The 22487-nt window shown below is 42.0% G+C and overlaps 1 pseudogene; it reads left to right on the forward strand.

The window, feature by feature from the left end:
• The window catches only part of LOC115798510 (uncharacterized), a 198229-nt pseudogene extending 186696 nt beyond the window's left edge, over positions 1 to 11533 (forward strand).
• The last annotated feature ends 10954 nt before the right edge of the window (positions 11534 to 22487 follow it).

The following is a 22487-nucleotide window of genomic DNA, read 5'->3' on the forward strand; positions in this document are numbered from 1 at the left end:
AAATCACAGAAACAGAAACACTGGACTGGCTGAAGGCTGTGATCGAGGAGACACGCAGCTGTCATCTTGCTAACTGCTACGTGTTTACATGTGGAAGCAAGCCATGCAGTGTTAAAGCTTTGTGTAGGCTGTATGTTGTAGTGTCACACTATAAATAAAATAGCGTAACAAAATAAGAGGCTGTACATTAAAGGAAAACTTAAAACATAAGGAAAAAATACGGTAATAGGATGCGCAACTGGGTAGTATAATTTTGGGGAAAAAGAACAAATTTACAGAATAAAATAATTTGAAAAAATATACTGATGTAGTGACAACCGACAACAGCACAAGTTGAATCCGAGCTCATGTTCCAACTAATAAAGGTGCCTGTTACAGCACAAAGTAACTGGATTTTGTCATTAATTCTGGCTCTGACTTTGGGTAAAAGGAAGTATAAAACCGTACAGAGGAAGTAGCAGTCTGTCATGGCAGCCTACGTATGCTCTTAGAGAAACCCGTGGATATGTAAACATCCTCATTCTCACCCTGCCTACTGTTTACATTTCACTTCTTATCGACAGCGCCACCTAGTGGCACGGAGTGGCATGACACTGTATAACACAACATTTCCTCCCAAAGAATACTTGAACAGAATTTACTAAAGAGGATAACTCATTAGGAAAATACATTTGAAAATTATCTGCACATTTCTAGAAACAGCATTGTAAATCAAAGGTACTAATAACAAAATAATCATGTAATTTTAACAAAATTTTCTCTCAACATTACTCCTGTAATGAACAAATTAGCCCATGTTAATACTTAAAGAAGACTTTTGTAACCAGCATCTGTAATATAATTTTTTCTCAACCCTTCCATAAGCTTAGGTAACAATTATCAACATGTTTCTACACAATGTTTATGACCTGACAAAATCTCTGTGTCAACTGGGTTTATATTTTGCACGTGGAAACTTATAAACAGGACGTGAATCATGCTGGGCATTTTCCAGTCTTGTAGCAGTAGGGTCCTGTCCAGCAACAGGAGCACAGCTTGCAGGGTGGGATGCATTCCAGTTCCTTCCATCACTCAGCATATAGGTGTGTTTACCTTTAATCTTTTTGACAGTTGCAGGAGGGGTAAACCTAGGGTGACCTTTTGGAACGTGCAATGGATTCCATATCCTCACCCTCTCTCCTATCTCGAATGAAGGCACCCTCCACCGCGTTTGGCATCAGTGTAGCGTTTCATTTGGTTTGATGTTTCAGGACTTCACGTTGTGCCCTGTCATGTAGTGGAGATGTGGCAGGAGACAGACGGAGTATGTTCAGTTTAGTACGCATTTTCCTGCCAAAGAGGAGTTCATACGGAGAGGTGGAGGTAGTCGCATGAGGCGTTGCACAGCATACTTGAAGCCATTCTAGCACAGTGGCTTTCCAGGGTGTAGATTGTTGAATTGCAGTTTGAATGCAGGTGCGGAGGGCGCAATAAAACCTTTCAACAGCTCCGTTGGCAGCTGGATAGTAGACCGATGTTCTGGTATGAGATATTCCTCTATTCTGGAGGAATGATGCAAAGGCTTCAGATGTAAATTGAGTGCCATTGTCTCCCACAATGTTCTCATTGTTGCCATGATGACTGAAAACAGATAAGAACTGAACAACATCATTTGTAGTCACAGTGTGTGAGAAAGCAAGCTCAGGCCATTTAGAATAATAATCAGTCAATGTAATGGCAAGGAATAGGATGCAGGAAGGAATAGCTGTGTCAAACGGTCCTACAATGTCAAGTCCAAGTTTTTTCCATGGCCCGTCCGGCAACAGTACAGGCTGAAGAGGGGCAGGGCGTGTTTGAGCAGTTTTGTCATTGGACTGGCACATGACACATGATGTTATGGCAGCCTGAACTTGTGAGTCCATTTTTGGCCATCAGTAGAGGTCTCTCAAGTGCTTGTGTGCACAATTCCTTGATGACTTTCATGTGCAAGTGTAATCAGTGTATGTCTGACAGAAAGTGGTGCGATGAGTCTCGTACCTCTGAGAATGTAGTTATTGTAGGTGCAGAGTTCATCTCTGATTTTGTAGTGAGGAGCAAGTGTATCACTGACTGATTTAATGGAGGCGGGCCAGCCTTTTTCCATTTGCACATGCAGATCTGTCAGTTCAGGGCATAAGGAGCCAGCTGAATCAAAGTCAGTAACAGAAAGAGCAGACAGAGTAGCAGAAATCTGAGCTACCATTTCTGGATCCACGTCGGGTACCAGATCTGAAATTACAGGCAGAGGCAGGCGTGATAGGCAATCTGCTGTGTAGTTCTGAGAACCCGGTCGGTAAACGGCATCATAATCAAAACACAGCAGGCGGGCAGACCATCGTGCAATGTGCATCCCAGCTCTGTTCATTCCTTTTGCGCTAAGAAGTGTGGTCAGAGCTTGATGGACCGTTTGAAGGGTGAAGCGTCAACCCCATAGGTATGTTCTTCTTTTCTCTGTAGCCCACACAGAAGCTAGTGCTTCCTTCTCGACAGTAGAGTACCTTTGTTCAGGCACAGAAAGTGTGCGGGAAGCAAGGGCCACAGGCTTCTCTGTTCCATCAGGCTGAACTTGGACAAAGACAGCACCCAGGCCGTAATTGCTGGCATCAGTCGATATCACGATGTGTAGGTTAGGATTAAACAGTGCAAGAGCAGGGCTGTTCACCAGAAGCTGCTTAATTTCTTCACAGCTTTCCTGTGCTTCTGTGGTCCATGCATAGTTGCTTGTTCCACTTCCACAAGAACGCATTGGAGCCACTATAATTGCAAAATTGGGCAAGAACTTGGAATACCAAGACACCAACCCAAGGAAGGATCTCAATGCAGCAGCATCAGTGGGTGGAGGAGCATTCAAAACAGCATCAACATGTTCTTTGTCTGGAAGAATGCCATGTGCTGTTATGACATGACCCAAAAAGTGTAAGGATGTCTTTCTGAAGTGACATTTGTTTTCGTTTAGCACAAGGCCAGCAGTTGTGAAGGACTGCATTCAGGTTGCTGCCGTTTTCAGCAGGAGTTTTGCCACTGATGATGTCATCCAGGTAATTCTGGACACCTGGAAGATCTTGGAGACTGTCAGCCATCATTTTTTGAAAAGCTGAGGGCACGGAGGCAAGTCCATAAGGAACTCTGCAGAATCTGAAGAGACCTTCATGTGTAATGAATGCAGTTAAATCCCTGCTAACTTCATGCAGAGGTAGCTGGTAGTATGCATTGGCCAGGTCAATAGTGTGGCACCACGTGAGGTAGAGGATAGCAGTCTGTGATCACAGCTTTGTTTGGTTCACGGAGGTCTGCACACAGTCGTAATCCTCCTGTTTTATGTCCTGTTACCACGGTTGGTGAAACTCATGGTGATGCATCGATTCGTTCAATGACTCCAGCTTTCAGGAGGCGGTCCAGTTCGGCTGCAACTGGAACTCTCACTGCAAAGGGAAGGCGTCTAAGCTTCTGCCGTACAGGTTTAACTGTAGGATCTAGTTTTACTTCATGAACAAAGGATTTCACGCAGCCTATATCAGGAGCAGCAGTGGTGAGCAATGCAGGTGATGCGTCTGTTGTCATCACCGGAGCAGCAGGAGCAGTGCATGGAGGAAGAACAGTGTTTCCAGTGATGCAGATGTGCAGCACTTCCATCAAGTCACGGCCAAGAAGAGGAGTTCCCTGTTTTACAACAAAAAAGCTAGCTGGCGTAGTAGTAGTTCCTCTACTTGCTTCCACTTGTAAACAGCCTAGTACAGGGATTGTTTTCTTTGTATGAGTAACTAGGCAGAGGTCAGGGGGGCATAGTGGTTCTACTGAAGTGTTCTTTGTAGGTTTGATGAGGCAGTATGGAAATTGCTGATCCTGTATCAACAGTGAGTCGAAGAGTTTTGGTAGGTGAAGTAGGCGTGCTTAATTCAATGTCATACTGTAGGGTTTTTGATGCATGCAAAGTGTCTCTCAAATATGGCACAGTTAGATTTGGTAGCTGAACTTCATGAACTTGTCTTGTTTTAGATGAGTAGCAGACACGAGCAAAGTGACCAACTTTTTGGCAGAGGTTACATGTAGCTTTAGCAGATGGGCACTGGCGAGAGTTAGCAAGATGTTTGTTTGAATCACACCTACAGCAACTTTTAGCAGCAGTTGATGTAACAGAAGGTGACTTAACAGGTCGAACAACAGATTTCTTATGCTGTGTAGCTGAGTATGAACGAGACTATATGGCTTGAACATTTCTGTCGCTGTTAGCTGTTAATGCTTTAGCTTGGTAAGCTGCAGATTCCATTTGTGCTGCAGGAGTAACAGCTTTATCTAATGTCAGATCAGGTTCGAGCAGAAGTCTCTCTTTTATGCTGGAGTTGGAGATGTGTTCGACTAACTGATCACAGATCATTTCCTCTGTCTTATCATCAAAGTCACATTTGGAAGCAAGGTCACGTAAGACAGTCACATAGTGCTCAACTGTCTCATGTGGTGCTTGTTTGCTTTCTGAAAGCATGCCGTTCTACAACAATCTTGACTTTGGGCGAGAAGTGTCTTTCCAAAGCAGAAACAGCAGAAGAAAATGTGTCACTTGTGTTTGTTAGTCAGTAGAAAGTTTGCTGTCCTTCGGCTCCTAAGCAGTGTCATTCCCTGTTGCATTAATTACCAGCAAGTAATTGTTGAACATACACATCCACATGTTGACTGGTAAAGCAGGTTCTCCTGGGCAGGGTAAAAACAAGGGTGGTGGATGAACGTTAGCAGCCATGCTAATGCAGCAGGAAAAAAGCAAACGGCAGAAAAAACAGACGCATGATCCCTCGTCACCAATTTGTAATGATGTGACAAGTAAAGCACGTTCTTGTATAACTCACTACATTTATTCAACGTAGCACATTAGATAGAAAACTACACGAAGGAGCGCAGTACCGTGATGATACATCCTCATTCTCATCCTGACTACCGTTTACATTTCACTTCTTATCGGCAGCACCACCTAGTGGCATGGAGTGGCATGACTATGGCAGGCCATTTTAACATAAAATCTGCTTGTTTGTCGTTTGTCTGACTATCCATAATTACATTTCAGATATCTAAAACTGCATTTTGACTAGACAAAACTAGATTTTGACTATCCAGAATGGTAATTTAAGATATCCACAATTACATTCTGACTAGTAAGAATAATAATTCAAGATATCTTCTATTACATTTTGACGAGTCAAAATTCCATTCAAGATATCTCAAATAACGTCACTATATTCGTCATTTGATGGGTCACACATCCGTAATTACAATGTAAGGTATCTCAAACGTAATTATGATTAGTCAAAATTACGTTTTTAGATATCTGAATTTAACGACTGCATGTAAGCCCCCTTGTACTGCACTGAGCTGTCCAAACAATTGCCTGTGTAGAATTTCAGGTGGCTGAAATGGCGCTGGCCTTTGTGGACAAAATTGTCATTAAATGCAACAATATAGAAAGAGCTCTTCAGTATGGGATATGCGGAGAGTGCGATAATCGTGTACTGAAAGACTGCTTCAGAAATCTGCACAGAATCTCTGATTTTATGGCAGGCCGTTTTAACAAACTGCCTTATAAACATTCCGCCAAAATGCTCCGTAATTCAAGATATCTCAAACGTCATTCTCAAACGTCTATACTTGTATATTGTCTTATAGTTTTTATACTTATTTGTTTTTTTTCTGTAAGCACGAAGTACCGCAGCAATTTCCTAATGCTGTGAACCTGTTCACCCATATGGCAATAAAACCTTCTGATTCTGATTCTGATTCTGACTAGTCAGTTAAGATATCTTAAATAGAAAAGCCGTCTAATTCAAGATATTTGTAATTCATTTTGAGATATCTTAAAAGGCATTTTGACTTGTCAAAATTACAGTTCAAGATATCTCTAATTTACTTTTGCCTAGTCGTCATTTGTTTTCAAGATATCTATAATTTAATTTGCACTAGTCAAAACTATATATCGCCTATCTAAAAATACATGTAAGATATCTTGAATTATGGTGTCATTTAAGATATCTTTAATTATAGTTATGACTTGTCAAAATAACAAACGAGATATCTCGAATGAACTTTCTGACCAGTCATAATTCAATTGTAGAAATATGTTTCAGATAGTCAGTAATTGATTGAAGATATCTTGAATTAAAACCGCCATTCAACTCAATGGTAAATCTGATGTCATTTTGACTAATCAGAATGTAGTTAGAGATATCTTAATTTACTAATACGTCTAGTCATAAATCAATTTCAGATATCTGGAATGTAAGTGTGGTGAATCGGATTTTATGTTAAAACGGTCTGCCATAGCATGACACTGTACTGTATAACACAACAATAGAAAGAAATGTACTCCAAAGAGCTACTTTTACTTTATTACTTTGAGTACATTTAACAGCCTGTACTTCTACTTGAGTAAAAGTGAAAAAGTAGAGGCTACTCTGTTAAAGTTATTTTCCAGAGTATTTTTTTTTTAACACAAGTACTTTTAAGAAAAGAGTGTCAGTACTTTGTAAATGCAATGAACTTTGCTGCATTGAAGCGAGTTGTGGAGTATCAATTATATTAATTATATATATATATATATATATATATATATATAGTTCCAATCATATGTTTCATATATATATATATATATATATATATATATATATATATATATATATATATATATATGAAACATATGATTGGAACTGTCTATTACAGTATGAAAAAATCAATATAAGCCATGTCTCCATACACTTTAACACTATTTCTGTCCATGCTGGGAAACCCTCCAATGTGGCTGAATTAAAACAATTCTGTAAAGAAGAGTGGACCAAAATTCCTCCACAGCGACGTGAGAGACTCGTCAGAAATCACAAACACTTGATTACAGTTCTTTCTGCCAAGGGTGGCACCACCAATTATTTGCCAGGGTTGCTGCTGTGGCCAGCAAGGCAGAGGACCCCAATGCAAGAGTTGAAGGCGAGAGCTAACTATATACTCCAGCTTTATTAGCAGAAACACAGAATGTAACAGAGCTGGTCAGGAGCCAGCAGTACATAACTCAAAAAAAAAAAAGACTCTCAAACTTGGCTCCGAGAAACATAACAAGAACTTGAAGCATAAAGGCACACGGCAAACAAATGATGATGCGACAAGGATCAAGGGGAAACGCAGACAATGAGCCTATTCCAGGAAGCAGGTTTAGCTCCAACTCTGGGTTTGTTAATCCTACAGGAAAACTCAGGTTTTCAGTTCCAGAAAGAGCTAACTCCAACTCTGAGTCAGTTACCATGGTAACAGACTCTGTGACCCTCACCTGGCAGGTTTTATCCATCAAACTCTGAGTATCTCTCTGACTCCGCCCCTCCTGCTGCACCTGAACCACCTGTCTGACACTCCCATTCATTTCCTCCTTCATGAAGTGGCTGTCAGAGCATCAGAGGAGCGAATTCATCTGCAGACATTTATGTTTCTACAAGCTCTGAAATCCCAGTTAGACGTTAGTTTGTTATTTTTGTAACATGAAGCTTTTACAGTCGTTCACTCGTCAACAGGCTGTAAGGATGGAGACAGCGATGATGTCACAGATTTATAATGAGGCAGCTGTCAGACTGTCAGTCAGTTCCTCTGAAACATTTACTGTAGTTACTGTAGCATCACTGTTACATCACACTGATCTGGATGAAGCTGCTGACACAGAACACACTGTGGATGGAAAAATGTCTGGATCAGAAGATGATGTGAATGTTTGAGTGAAGATGACGCTGAAATGATTGGAAGACTTGAAAACTGAACTAAATGGATTTAAAGTGACTTAAATGTCAGTATTTTGAAAGTTACAGTGTCTGAAATTCAGAGTATGAATCTCTACATTTTTCCACTGAAAATCACCTAAATCAGTGATCATAGGATCATAACGGATCCGCAAACCGTGTCCGAGTCCACCCGCGCAGCAGGAGGATCCAAATGGATCAGGATCACGGATTCAGACCGGATAAGGCCCAGATCCAGTTCAGGCTCCAGTCATTTTCCAGTTCATCCAGTCTGGATTCGTTCATAATGGATTCATTTTCCCTACACAATCTGCATTTTTTAAATTAAAATGTCTCATCCTCCCAAAATGTGCTGAAATATTTAAAACATATAAAGCGAGGAATGGTGTTTGTGTAGACGTTGAATTTGTGATAAAAAAGGAACAGTGGTGTATTGTAGTATCAATTCCATCACTTTAGTATTGATCTGATATCTATAGTAACATTGATATGTAACTATAAATTTAGGATCGATCCATCCAATAGTAGCACTCAAATTAAAATGTAAATCAGTTTTTTCCATCTCTCTGAAACTTTTCTGTGCTGCCTGTAAATTCCTCACTGACTTCCACGAAAAGTTCCAGTGATTCTTACTTAAGAAGACTAATCCTTTACTATTTGTTTTCTTATTATTGTCTTCTCAGACTGAGTCTCTGCAACCTCTCAGAGAGAAGCTGTCAAACTCTGTCCTCAGTTCTCAGTTCCCAGTCCTCTAGTCTGAGAGAGCTGGACCTGAGTAACAATGACCTGAAGGACTCAGGAGTGAAAGCTTTATCTTTTGGACTTGAGAATCCACATTGTAAACTAGAAACACTCAGGTCAGCATTCTTCAAATGTTCAACTGATGACTAAAATCTGGTTTTCCAGTCCAAAGACATGCAGTTATTGGGGTTAGGTTAATTGGTAATTATAAATTGCCCATATGTGTGAACTGTTGTCTGTCTTTCTGTGTTAGCCCTGTGACAGGCTGGTGACCTGTACAGGTTGTACCCCGCCTTTTGCTCTAGAGCAGCCCACAACCCTGAAGGATAAGTGGAAGTTGGAGCTGGTTGATTGAGTTTCTTTATTTTAAAGATTTCTTTAAACTTTGCTACTGAGCCTTGAATGAATTATTTTCTCATGTAAATCCTTAAATGATGTCAGCCTCACCAGCAGCACAGTTCAGTGGAGGATGATGTTTAGCTGCCACTTTGGTTCTGCAAAGATTTGATGGGTTGTGATCAAATTAGTTTCAGATGTTCATGTTGTCCTCACAATGAAATATAAGAACTTCAACAATCAGCAGACTTTTAATTTAGTGCCATCATCTGCTCAGACTTCTAGTTTGACCAAAACTTTCATTCAAACCAAAAAGCAGCAAAACTAATGACACTCCCATCAGCCTCAGTCCTACTTTATGTAGATTTGATCATCATTTTGACTTCACTGATTTTATCACTTGTAGACTTTAACATTTAGACAGACTTGTTTTTTTTAAGTCCTGTTTCATTTTTAAATGATTTGTTGCTGCAGTTTGTTGTCTGCATGCAGCTGCTCTGCTGTTCTCTAAGAGTATCTGTCATGTCTGCAGGCTGTCAGGCTGCCTGATCACAGAAGAAGGTTGTAAGTCTCTGGTCTCAGCTTTGAGCTCCAACCCCTCCCATCTGAGAGAGCTGGACCTGAGCTACAACCATCCAGGAGAGGCAGGAGTGAAGCTGCTGGAGCAGCTGAGACTGGAAACTCTCAGGTATGGAGAGGCCTGTTGCAGCCACAGACAGTGTCTGATAGAGGAGGAAGCTGTACTTCACTCTGGCCCTGTCTGATGACTTCATGCTGGATACGAGTGTTATCTGAACAGTCACACATAGAGGAACCTTTTTACTTTGCTTCTATCAGAAAGTCTGCTTGAACAGAAACAGTAGATATCTGTATGGGGGTCTCAAAGGAGAAAATCTCCATCAACAACAATGGAGCAACCAGTTCAAAGTGATCTCTGCAGAGGAACCGTCTCACATTTTTACCCTCTGACCATCAATGGGATTAAGTTTCATGTGTGTGCAGAGACAGGTCCAGGACATGTTTAGCCTAGCCTAGCACAAACACTGGAAGTAGGGGGAAGCTGTTAGCCTAGCTTAGAACAAACAAGTGGAAACATAAACAGATTACTGGCTCACTCATTAACCTAACTGGCCACCTAGGAAAATGGGCTTTGCACTGCTGTGTTGCTGCTTCTGACAGTAACGACTGAAACACGTGTTTGTGCTCAAAGATTGAATTGTGAATTGATCTTCTGGACTTTGTGATGATGGTGAGTTGAAAACAAAGGAAAAATCCACTGCAGTCAAAGTGAGCTAACTTTGGTGGTAGCAGCTGTAGGTGCCACAGAGGTATCCTGATCAACCTTGGAAATATTATTCAAATGATTATAAGAAATAATCAATTAAAGAAAAAGCAAAGAAGAAGGAACAAAGAGGTGGAGCAGGTGGAGGAAACAGGTCATCTGTTATGTTCCAGGACCACCCGCGATAAGTGAAAATCCGTGAAGTAGGGATGCTATATTTATTTTAATACTTATACGTCATTTTAGTAGTTACACTATTTAAAGGTTTTATAAACCCTCCCCACACACTTATACACCAAATACATACATTACTGTACAACACGTAATACGCATGTGAAGAACGAGTACTGCAAAAACCCGTGAAACAGCGAAAATACCGCAATAAATATTTTACACTAATATTGATTGAAAACCCGCAAAACAGCGAGTCCGCGAAAAGCGAAGTAGCGAGGGATTACTGTAATGTCCATGTGTGCATGCTGAACGAGACTGTGCTGCTCTGACCCCCCTCCTCCTTTCAGGGTGGAGCCTGCTGGAGTCCGATGGTTGAGACCAGGTCTGAGGAAGTGTAAGTGTGTTTTTAATGTGATTGATGAAAACAAAGCAGCACACATTCAACCATCTTCAAACTGTCACATCACTCATTCACATCTCTGATGTCAGGAGTCATCATCAAAGTGTCAATCAATGAACAGATGATGGATCAATAACTGCAGCTGGATTGTGTTTGTTCTCTCCATCAGATTCCTGTCAACTCACAATCGACACAAACACAGTGAACACAAAACTCCAACTGTCTGACAACAACAGGAAGGTGACACATGTGGAGGAGGTTCAGTCATATCCTGATCATCCAGACAGATTTGATGTTTATCATCAGCTGCTGTGTAGAGATGGTCTGACTGGTCGCTGTTACTGGGAGGTCGAGTGGAAAGGAAAGGTTCAAATATCAGTGAGTTACAGAAGAATCAGCAGGAAAGGAAACAGAGATGACTGTGAGTTTGGAAGGAATGATCAGTCCTGGAGTCTGAACTGCTCTGATAATGATGGTTACTCTGTCTGGCACAACAGCAGAGAAACATCCATCTCCTCCTCCTCCTCCTCTGTCTCTAACAGAGTAGCAGTGTATGTGGACTGTCCTGCTGGCACTCTGTCCTTCTACAGAGTCTCCTCTGACACTCTGATCCACCTCCACACCTTCAACACCACATTCACTGAACCTCTTTATCCTGGATTTACACTCTGGCTTCCTGGTTCTTCAGTGAGTCTGTGTGCTGAGTTGAGTTTAAACAGTGTCTTTTTCCACTCAAAGCTTCACAGTGAATATCAGGATGTTGTGTTTCTCTGAAGCTCAGTTCAGCTCAGATGATTCAGTTCATGTCAGCTGCAGTTAGTTTGCTGCAGATGAGACAAACTGTGATATCAGAGAGGAATCACTGAGCTGCACTGACCCAAAACATCAATTTACAAACTGCTCAGAGACGTTCACACATTATTGTCCAATGAACACAAGTTTGGTGAGCAGCCAGAGTTCATCCTGACATTTATTTTACTGCTGTTAGAATGATGAAATCACAACTAGACTTTAACTAGTCTGTGGTGGCATTTGGACAATTAAATGATCCTTTAGAAACTAGAGAGAAATTTCATTATTTGACAACATTGATTTTTCTGTGGTTCAGACTCCAATGAAAAGACAAAAGTCTGTAAATCATTCATTTATTGATCCAAATGATTAAATATCTGCTTTGTTCTATAAAGCCGAGAGAAGAGCTTCTGTTATTTGTTCCACTCAGTTGGTCATGTGATCCAGCTGTGCAGCACATCATCACTGACATCACTTCCTCATTTGGTGTTTTCAGCTCCTCCATCCTCACATCTCTCTCTCACATCCTCACTGAGAGGAGCTCAAACATGAGGAAGAGATGCAAGTGAAGGAAGCAAGGAGACACATTAGTAACATGAAAAGCAGCCACAGTGTTGATATTCAGCAGTCACCATGGCAACATCAATATGGTTACACATTGATCCTAATAATCCTGTCAGCCTCATCTGAGGATCTGCTGTGTTATTACTCAGATTACAAAGAAAACTCTCAGTGCTGACGTCACTATTTAATCTGTGTTCACATATAGAGCGTCATCATCACACTGATGAACATTAGTGCTGAAACACTGCAGGAAATGTGTCATAATGTCAGGATTATTGGATGTGCAGAGTTGTAGTTACTGACAGTGACCACTGGAGGGCAGTGATCCTGATAGTTTCTCTGGAACAGTCCAGCTCCTCCAGATTTCCTTAATTTAGCTGCAGCTTTGGTGCTCTCTGAAAAGCAGGCAGTGTCTCTCAGGCCTTTGGTACTGATCATCTTTTTACCTCAAATCCTTTTTCTGATGCCAAAAATGTTGTTTGTATTTTTAGGCGTCCTCGTGTTTCTCTTGGCTGAAAATTCAAACTCAGTTAAAACCAAAGTTTCCAAAAAATCACTGGGATGAGCAGGTTCCAGTGCAGGCTGTTTATTAGATTTATTGGACACACAAAACACAGACAGTTACAGCACTAAGAGCAGGACACACACACACACACACACACACACACGGAGAGAGAAGAGAGAAACAAAGAGACAGAGAAAGATGCAGAAACAGGAAGAGAAGAAGAAGAAGAGGAGGACAGGAAAGAGAGTAAAGTAAAAGTGTGAGACAAAGTACAAACACCTTATTTTATACCCTTAAAGATGGTAACTGCCCACTTACCTTTGACCCCTCCTAATTTACATAAAGTACCCCTAAAACCTGAAACAGACCAATCACCTTTGGGCTAAACTAGTTCCACTCCCCTTTGTGCAGCTTCTAACAGCTGTTAACAGACTAATAAAAGACTTCTCTCAGCTGAACCTACCTCCCAAAAATGCTCCCACTGTCAGCTGTTAAAACTCCCAATATTAGGGCACTTCTATCCAAGTATACAAAATGTATTCGCACGCTTTATTCATAATAATCAAACACAGGGGGGTCTTCAAACCCAAATTTCAGGGCACACTGTCCTAGGAAACTTGAACTTTATTAAAAAGGTGGTACAGTGTTATGTTAAAAGTGAAGCTTCTAAATATAGATGAGTGTTTTTAGCAGGAGCTAAAAGTGAGGCCCTGAACATCCAAGGGAGTGAAGACAACAGGCCTCAGTTTTATTCTACTGATCTGAAGCACACAGTGTTCAGTGTAATCCAGTGTGTGTGACTAACACAACTGGTTATAAATGATATAAAATAGTGACAGTAAAATAGCAAAGTGATAGAAAATTCCCAGCACTGGCAGGCAGCTGGATGACGGACTGTTGAGAGGTAGAGAGAAGGTGGAGATGCAGAAAGAGAGGTGATGCTGGCTACTTCAGGGAGGGCTCGGTGTATTTGATGAAATCCTAAAACTCACACAGACAGGAGCAAAATAACAACACTGTAAAATAAATAAACAAGGCAAAAAGTGTAAAAATAAAACTGTTACATTGCACAAGTTAAAATATTAATTTAACAAAACATATTTTTCTTTGGTCAATTCAGTGTTGTAGTTAAGACCACCTAACCCGAGACCAAGACAAGACCAAGACCAGAGTGTACTGAGACAGAGACAAGACCAAGAATTTTAGGGTCCAAGACCGAGTTGAGACCAAGACCGAGGGAGGGCAAGACCGAGACAAGACCAAGACCAGTGCCTGATGCTATATGTCACAATAAAATGTGAAACATGATAAAAATCATTTCTCAAATTGATCTGAAAGATCCACATTCCCATAAAATTACCTAGATATTAAACACTCACAGCTCAAATAAATGTAACTGTCATGGATCGGCTGTGTGGCAGGCAGGAAGGAGGACCCCAACACAGGGTACGCCAGGCAGGTGAGATATAAACTCAGCTTTATTGGCAGAGCTAACAAAACGCACAAACAAAATTAAACTCCACTAGATCTCCAGAAAACAGTGAAAACTGACAGAGGCACACAGCATGGGACACTAGGAACTAGACGAAGACGATGACGCGACAACAGACAGAGAAAACACTGGACCTAAATACACAAGAGGATAACAAGGGGAGTGGGAACAGCTGGGAACACAGGAAATACTAATCATAAAGACAAGACCAAGGGAAGCAAAACTGAACATGACAGGCAGAGACCAAATGACTATCAAAATAAAACAGGAAGTCAGACGGGGAAACGAGGACGCAGACCTGACACATGGAAACAAGGAACTGGAAACAACAAACTGAGGACCATTACAAAATATAACAAAAAACACTGGGCCACCGGTCCAGGACCATGACAGTAAGCATCTTTATTTAATACTCCTGGGTGACTTCCATCATTTATCACAGAATGTAAAACAATTATTCATAGTTCATCACAATAGTCTTAACTGTTCTCTGCCTTTCATAAACAATATATAAAGTTATGTTGTTCTTAAACCAACAGCAATCTTTGTAAAAATGTGCGCTATTCCAAAACCACATCGCTAAATGTGTAAAAATGGCAAAACAATCATCAACAGTAAGAACTAAAGCTACAGGTTTCTCTCTTATACAGATTAAAACTGCAGTATGTAACTTTATAAATCTGTTTTTTACATATTTGTTAAAACTGTCACCATGTCAGGACAGTATGAGATTGTGAAAAAAATCAAGCTCCTCCACCTCGTCCCTGAACCGCTCCCAGTCAAGAACAACCAATCAGAGCCAGGAGGAGGGTCAATCTCTGTCAATCACTCCTCATGTATGCTGCTCAACGTAGTGGTGTGCGATACTTCAGGATTTGGTATCGATTTGATGCCAAGTGAATACAGGGCCGATACAGATACTTTTTAATAATTATGAAATATTTTCATGAAGTTTAACTGATTTGAGATTTTTTCATTTGGATCATTAATCAGTTAAAACCCAGGATAGAATTGGGCAAAGTTTATATGTAAGTAGAAAATACTTTATCAACATAAAAGTTATTGTTCTGAAACAATAGAACATTAACAAAACAAATTTCCCCATACGTTGATGTCTGGATTTTTTTTTTTTTTTTGGTAAATGAAGTGTACAAAATCATCACTCGAGAACAAATGCAAACTGTTTTCCAGGTAGATCATTCAGAAAGTATAATACATAAATTTAATAAAAATGTCCCTTCATTCACTAATTTTCTAGATTTTTTCCTTAAATAAACAAGCTGTACAAATTTTAATTTAATTTTGCTTTAAATGTTTCATAGCAAATTCCTTTTTTTCCCAAGTAAAATATGCGTCACATGACAGTATAACAAACCACTGTGGGGAGGGGAGGAGCAAAGTGCTCTGTGCTGTGACAGGAGCGACACTTAGACAGTCAGCTCGCATCTTTGATGAAACCGCAGCACTGCATACAGGAGAGAAACTGAAGCCAAAGTATCGATCTCATTACACTGATATTGATCAATACCAATACCAACATTGGTATTGATCTGCCCACCACTAGCTCAATGTTCTAATGGTGGAGAAACAACTTATTTACTTATCTGCCATCATTGGTAGCCATGGTAACTACAGGGTTCAAGCAAGAAATATTTTTCAGGCCAGCGCTAACGCTAATTAGTAAGCTAATGGTAAGCACTAAATGCTGCTTCTGAAACCTAGGCAGTAATCACAGGCTTTGTGGATGTGTAGTTAGATTTCTCGAGGTGCATGTCAGGTTAGGTTCAGAAAGGATTTTCAGTTATGTACAAATGACCAATGCAGAACTCTAAATCAGGCCTTATTAGATCGATAGAGTGATAATTTTTGCATATAATCCAGAAAAATTACATTTATATATCATGCATTTAATGTGTCCCAGAGTGCCGTCTCCTTCCACTAATGGGTTTGCAGAAATCACATAAAAAGCATACACAACAAAAACATAATCCAGATTTTTTAATGTTTAGCTGCTAAAAGCATTTCCTACAGTTGAATATCAGCCACCATGTTGTGAGCATAAACTATCACATTTTAATGCAACACTAGGAAGTGACATCATCTTGCTGGGAACTGTAGTTTTTATTCTTGAAGGCCTTTCACAGCTCCACTATGTTTGATAACTAATGTTTGACTATGAATAGGGCTGCAACTATCAATTATTTTAGTGATCAAATATTCTATTTATTACTCCGCCAATTAATCAAGTAATTGGATAAGAAATAGTTTTTAATTTTAACAATTCATCTGCATATTTTAACTTCCATACTGCAGATGTTTCTCTGTGTGAAACAAACAGGGTGGATGGAGAAGCTACAAAGTTCTCTGTTCTTCATGCTGCTGATCAGGTGGTTGATGAAGGACCTCCAGCTGTTTCCCAGTAAAGGTTTTAAGGTGGTTAAAGAAACAAGAGCTCCTTTTGCTCGACCTGAGCTCACCGTTTCTGACTCTTGCAGATGCTGTTGTGTTTTTGTTGAAAAACTGGGGGCTGCATGAGTTCAATGCTGTAATGCTTTTTAATTCACAAGCATTCTCCAATTTACATTTCTACTGCAGGTCTATTTTTAGTCGCTAATCTTAAAGATTATTAGCAGCAGCAGAGTCTGCAAGGTGAGCTCCTGGGAGAGGCAGAGGAGCGCAAACTTTGTTGGATTTGAATCAATACGTTTTGCATCCAACAAAAGCAAGAATGTTAACAAATTAACTGGACAATATTCTGGCAATTTAGTGATATTTCCACAGCTGTGGTCTTGACTGGTCTTGGAATAAAATCCCGAGTCCGCAATGTCTCAGTCCATGACAAGACCTAGACCATCAAAAAGCGGTCTTGAGACCAGTCTCAAGACCAAGACCGATCTCGAGTACTACAACACTAAAACAGATACACACATACGCACGCACACACACACACCCAAATACGTTCACGAAGACTGTGACAAACAAAGACACATTCATCTATACCCACCCTCTGAAGTTGGGGCGAGTGGAACTATAATGCAATTAAAAGGAGAGGCAAGCGGCCACGTGGCTCCATCCATCCATCCATCCATCCATTCTCTTCCGCTTAGCTGGGGCCGGGTTGCGGGGGCAGCAACCTAAGCAGAGAAGCCCAGACTTCCCTCTCCCCAGCCAGCTCATGTAAAGGGACCCCAAGGCGTTCCCAGGCCAGCTGAGAGATATAATCTCCATAGCGTGTCCTGGGTCTACCATGGGGCCTCCTCCCGGTGGGACATGCCCGGAACACCTCACCCAAGAGACGCCCAGGAGGCATCCTAATCAGATGCTCGAGCCACCTCAACTGGCTCCTTTTGATGTGGAGGAGCAGCGGCTCTACTCTGAGCCCCTCCCGGATGGCCGCACTCCTCACCTTATCTCTAAGGGAGAGGCCAGCCACCCTTCAAAGGAAACTCATTTCTGCCGCTTGTATTCGCCATCTTATTCTTTCAGTCACTACCCAAAGCTCGTAACCATAGGTGGGGGTAGGAACGTAGATCGACCGGTAAATCGAGAGCTTCACTTTTACACTAAGCTCCCTCTTTGCCATGACAGACCGGTGCAGTATTTGCATCACTGCAGAAGCAGCCCTGATCCGTCTGTCGATCTCCCGTTCCCTTCTCCCGTCACTCGTGAACAAGACCCCGAGATACTTGAACTCCTCCACTTTGGGCAGGAGCTCGTCCCTGAGCCAAAGAGAGCACTCCACCCTTTTCCGGCTGAGGACCATGGCCTCAGAATTAGAGGTGCTGATTCTCATGCCGGCCGCTTCACACTCGGCTGCGAACCGTTCCACTGTGAGCTGGAGGCCCCCCCCTGATGAAGCCAACAGGACCGCATCATCTGCAAAGAGCAGAGATGAGACTCTGAGGCCACCAAGGAGGAAGCCTTCCACCACCTGGCTACGCCTAGAAATTCTGTCCACCAAAATTATGAACAGAATCGGTGACAAAGGGCAGCCCTGAGGGAGTCCAACACCCACAGGAAATGAATCCGACTTATTACCGGCTATACGGACCAAGCTCTCACTGCGGTTGTACAGAGACTGAATGGTCTGCAACAACGGGCCAGACACCCCATACTCCCGCAGAACCTCCCAAAGGATACCCTGAGGGACATGGTCAAATGCCTTCTCCAAGTCCACAAAGCACATGTAGACTGGTTGGGCAAACTCCCACGCACACTCAAGGGAGTTATTTTACCAACTCAGTGACCTCACCCCCAGTGATGGGCAAGTCATCCCCCTCATGCCCAGACTCTGCTTCCTCTACAGAAGGCGTGTCAGTGCGATTCAGGAGGTCCTCGAAGTATTCCTTCCACTGTCCGATTATAGCTGCAGTTGAAGTCAGCAGCACCCCACCCACACTATAAATCATGTGAGTGGAGCACTGCTTTCCCCTCCTGAGCCGCCTGACGGTTTGCCAGAATCGCTTTGATGCCGTGCGAATGTCTTTTTTCCACAGCCTCACCGAACTCCTCCCACACCCGAGTTTTTGCTTCGGCCACTGCCTGACCTGCGTTCCGCTTGGCATGCCAATATCTGTCAGCTGCCTCCAGAGTCCCACAGGCTAACCAAGCCGGAAAGGATTCCTTCTTCAGCTTGATGGCTCCCTTCACCTCCGGTGACCACCATCTGGTTCGCGGGTTACCACCACGACAGGCACCAACCACCTTGCAGCCACAGCTCTGAGCAGCAGCCTCAACAATGGACGTGCAGAACATGGTCCATTTGGACTCAATGTCCTCAGCTTCCCTCAAAATGCTGTCAAAGTTCTGCTGGAGGTGGGAGTTGAAGATCTCCTGGACTGGGGCTTCTGCCAGGCATTCCCAGCGCACCCTCACAATTCGTTTAGGTGTTCCAGGTCTGTCCAGCATCTTCTCACTTCCACCTGATCCAACTCACCACCAGGTGGTGATCAGTTGACAGCTCAGCTCCTCTCTTCACCCAGGTGTCCATAACACACGGCCGCAGATCTGATGATACAATTACAAAATCAATCATCAACCTGTGACCTAGTTTTAGTTTTAGTCATAGTCTTTTGACGAAAATGTAATTTAGTTTTAGTCATAATTTAGTCATCTGAATAACTTTAGCTTTAGTCTAGTTTTAGTCAACGACTATAGAATATAGTTGACTAAATCTACAGTCGATTTAGTCGACTAAAATATAAAGGGTGTAAAATGTAAATGCTTTTTCTTCAGTTCCCTTGAATTAGTCATACATACTTACACAAAATTAAACATTTATTAAAATTTATGCAATATTATTAATAATATTAACATTAGTGTTTCACCTGCTTCCCACACACCTGATCATTAACACCACCTTACTGAGATAATACGAGCGTTTTACAGCAGGACATGCTCTGAAAGGTAAAGGGCAGTGTTCAGGACTAAGATTAGGAAAGGCTAATCCACCGCGGTGTGGAGATTTTCTCTAAACACAAACGCTAAACTGGGAAAACACTTTACCCTGCATGACATTAAAATGCTGACCTTTGCATGGAAATCTGGGTGACTGGTTTGCAGATGTTGTTTAAGATTTGTCGTGTTTTTACCCGAGATAGTCGCCCCACATGGTTTACACATCGTTTTGTTTGTCACGGCATCAAAGGACAAATGTGTCCATCTTTCTCCCTGCTGACATTGTTTACATAACTTAGTTCTATCGGAAGTAACGATAAATCACAGGCTAGTTTGGTGTTCCTGGGTTTAGAGCAAATTTGTGCAACTGCGCGTTGGATTGGATGCATTCCTCACTTGTCCCGCCCTTTCACAAAATTAAATAAGGTCTGATAGGATGCTGATCCCACCAAGCATTTTTGTCTGGTTTTCATTCGTTGACGAAAATGTCAATTAATTTCGTTATCGTTTTTATCATTTTAGGTAGTTTCTATTTAGTCATCGTCTCGTTATCATCATGAAAAATAAGGGTCGTCGACGAAAACTATGACGAAAATATTTCATCAACGAAATTAACACTGCGGTGAAAGATCAACTCAGGCTCCTTCCCCACCAAAGAGGTGACATTCCATGTCCCAATAGCCAGTCTCGATAGCCAGGGATCGGTCCCCCAGGGCCTCCCCCCTTGGCCACCCTCCCGACACACACTGCACCCGACCCCTACGACACCTCCTGCTGGTGGTGGGCCCACAGGAGGGCGGGCACCATGGGCTAATGCCCGGCCACCACACGCTCTCCCTCGAGCTCCCTCCCCAGGCCTGGCTCCAGGGTGGGGCCTCGGTAACCCTATTCCGGGAAGGGTAAACTGTTCCCTCATTGTTGTAGACATAGGGGTCTTCTGAACCGCTCTGGACCCTCTGCCAGGACCAGTTTGCCATGGGACACCCTACCAAGTGGACAAGCCCCCAGGCAACATAGCTCCTGGGATCACTGGGACATACAAACCCCTCCACCACGATAAGGTGGCGATTCACGGAGGAGCTGTTTGGTCCCAAAATGTAAAAGTATTCCTCTGAGGTAAAGTGTCGGCCTTGGTTCATCCCCACACTGTGACCTTTCCAACAAACAACATTGATCTGTTTGGATTCATCATTTTACTGAGACATTTGGATTATAAAATTGATATAAAAATGAAGATTATTTCAAGAGGAAGATTTTCATGCAGCTAATCATTGATTTGATGATCAGTTAAGAGTAATTATTGATGAAGATGGACTGCAGGCTGTACTGTTTAAGCCTATCAGCTGATCACTGACATGATGCTGTGTTGAAAGAACTGAGTTTGTATGAACAGTTGAGTTTGTTCATTTCAAAGAAGCTCAATGATTTCTGCATTAATATCAAAGATCAAAATCATTGCATCATGGTTGATAACTGTGCAAAAATAGAAACATCAGTGGATTCACTTCCTGGAGGAAACCTGTAGTTTAGAGGAAATGCAGTGATTGGATCCATTTCTCCGTCCATCCTGGTCATTATTACTAAGAAATTCAGACTCAGTCTGACCAATCAGAGGGCAGATTTTTAGGAGGGAACATAAAATGACCTATGCTCATTCACACACACACACACACACACACACACACACACACACACACACACACACACACACACACACACACATAGATAGCAGTGAAGGCACTGAAAGACTATTGGATGATAAAAATATAAATTACCATTTTTATTTGCTCAGGATTTTTTATATATTTTCATTAAAAAAAACAAAAAAAACTCCTTGGAGACTTCCCACATACCACTAGAGGGAGTCCATGTACTGTGTAGTGGTATGCGTACCACAGTCCATCCATTCTCCTCCCTGTTCAAGGAGGCGTGTGTGTGTGTGTGTGTGTGTGTGTGTGTGTGTGGGTGGGTGGGTGGGTGTGTGGGGAGTAGGGGGTGTGCCGGTGTTACACCAAATTCTGCGACCCATCATATTCTGCGACCACAGGGGGCGATAGCGTACATCCCTCTGCATGTACGTGCTGAATGAGAGCTGAGCTGGGTGGCAGAAAATCTTATAAATCGTTTGAACCCCTTCCCAAAAAAGTGCTTGGAAACATTTATTTATCGTTTACCAATTTATTGAAGGATGGGTAGTAGTGGGTTTATGTATTTCAAACGATAGAATAAAAGCATTCAATCCAACGGTCCGTCCAGCTGTGTTCAATGTCAAATAAAAAAAACGCATTTCCTTCGTCAATGCGAACGAAATAATATTCCGTAAGGTTTACAATCTCCTGTTTTGGTGCTTACACAGTTTACGTAAATAGTGTCCTTCTCGCTCGTATTCAGCACGTACATGCAAAGGGATGTACGCTATCACCCCCTGTGGTCGCAGAATATGATGGGTCGCAGAATTTGGTGTAACACCGGCCTTTCCTGTCCCTGAAGCCAATTTATGCTTCCCTTCGTTAACCTTTGGACAATAAAGCTTTTCAAACCAACTCAAACAGGCTCCTCAGGTTCCTTCATCCAGTCTTATACATCCAGTGTTCAAAGAAGAGGTGGGAACATTTGCAGGTCTGACCAGTCAGACGGCATATTTTTTAAAGTGAAACCATGAAGCTGTGGAGACACACATACACACACACACACAAAGCTGTTAGTGGAGCTCTTGTTTTGATCTGTCTTCATTAAAGTCACTTTTCTTGTATTTGGAGACACTTTTGTTATGATTGTTTCATTTTTGTAATGATGAGGTGGAGCAGAGACGACCTTTGTTCATCACATTTATTGTTCATATTTCCTGTTTTGATGTTTGAGCAGGAAAAGAAACTGTGAAGTGTGTAAAAGTCAGATTAGTGAAGATGTGAGTCCAGACGACGTGTGTGCAGGATCAGCTGAGCTCTGCAGGAGACATGGAGGTTCAAACACTAGCGGAACAAATCAGAGCCGGGCCGGGGGCGGGGCAAATGACCGGGCCCTTTATACCC

This window comes from Archocentrus centrarchus, chromosome 2 (genome assembly GCF_007364275.1).
Source record: "Archocentrus centrarchus isolate MPI-CPG fArcCen1 chromosome 2, fArcCen1, whole genome shotgun sequence".
NCBI classification, from domain to species: Eukaryota; Metazoa; Chordata; class Actinopteri; order Cichliformes; family Cichlidae; genus Archocentrus; species Archocentrus centrarchus.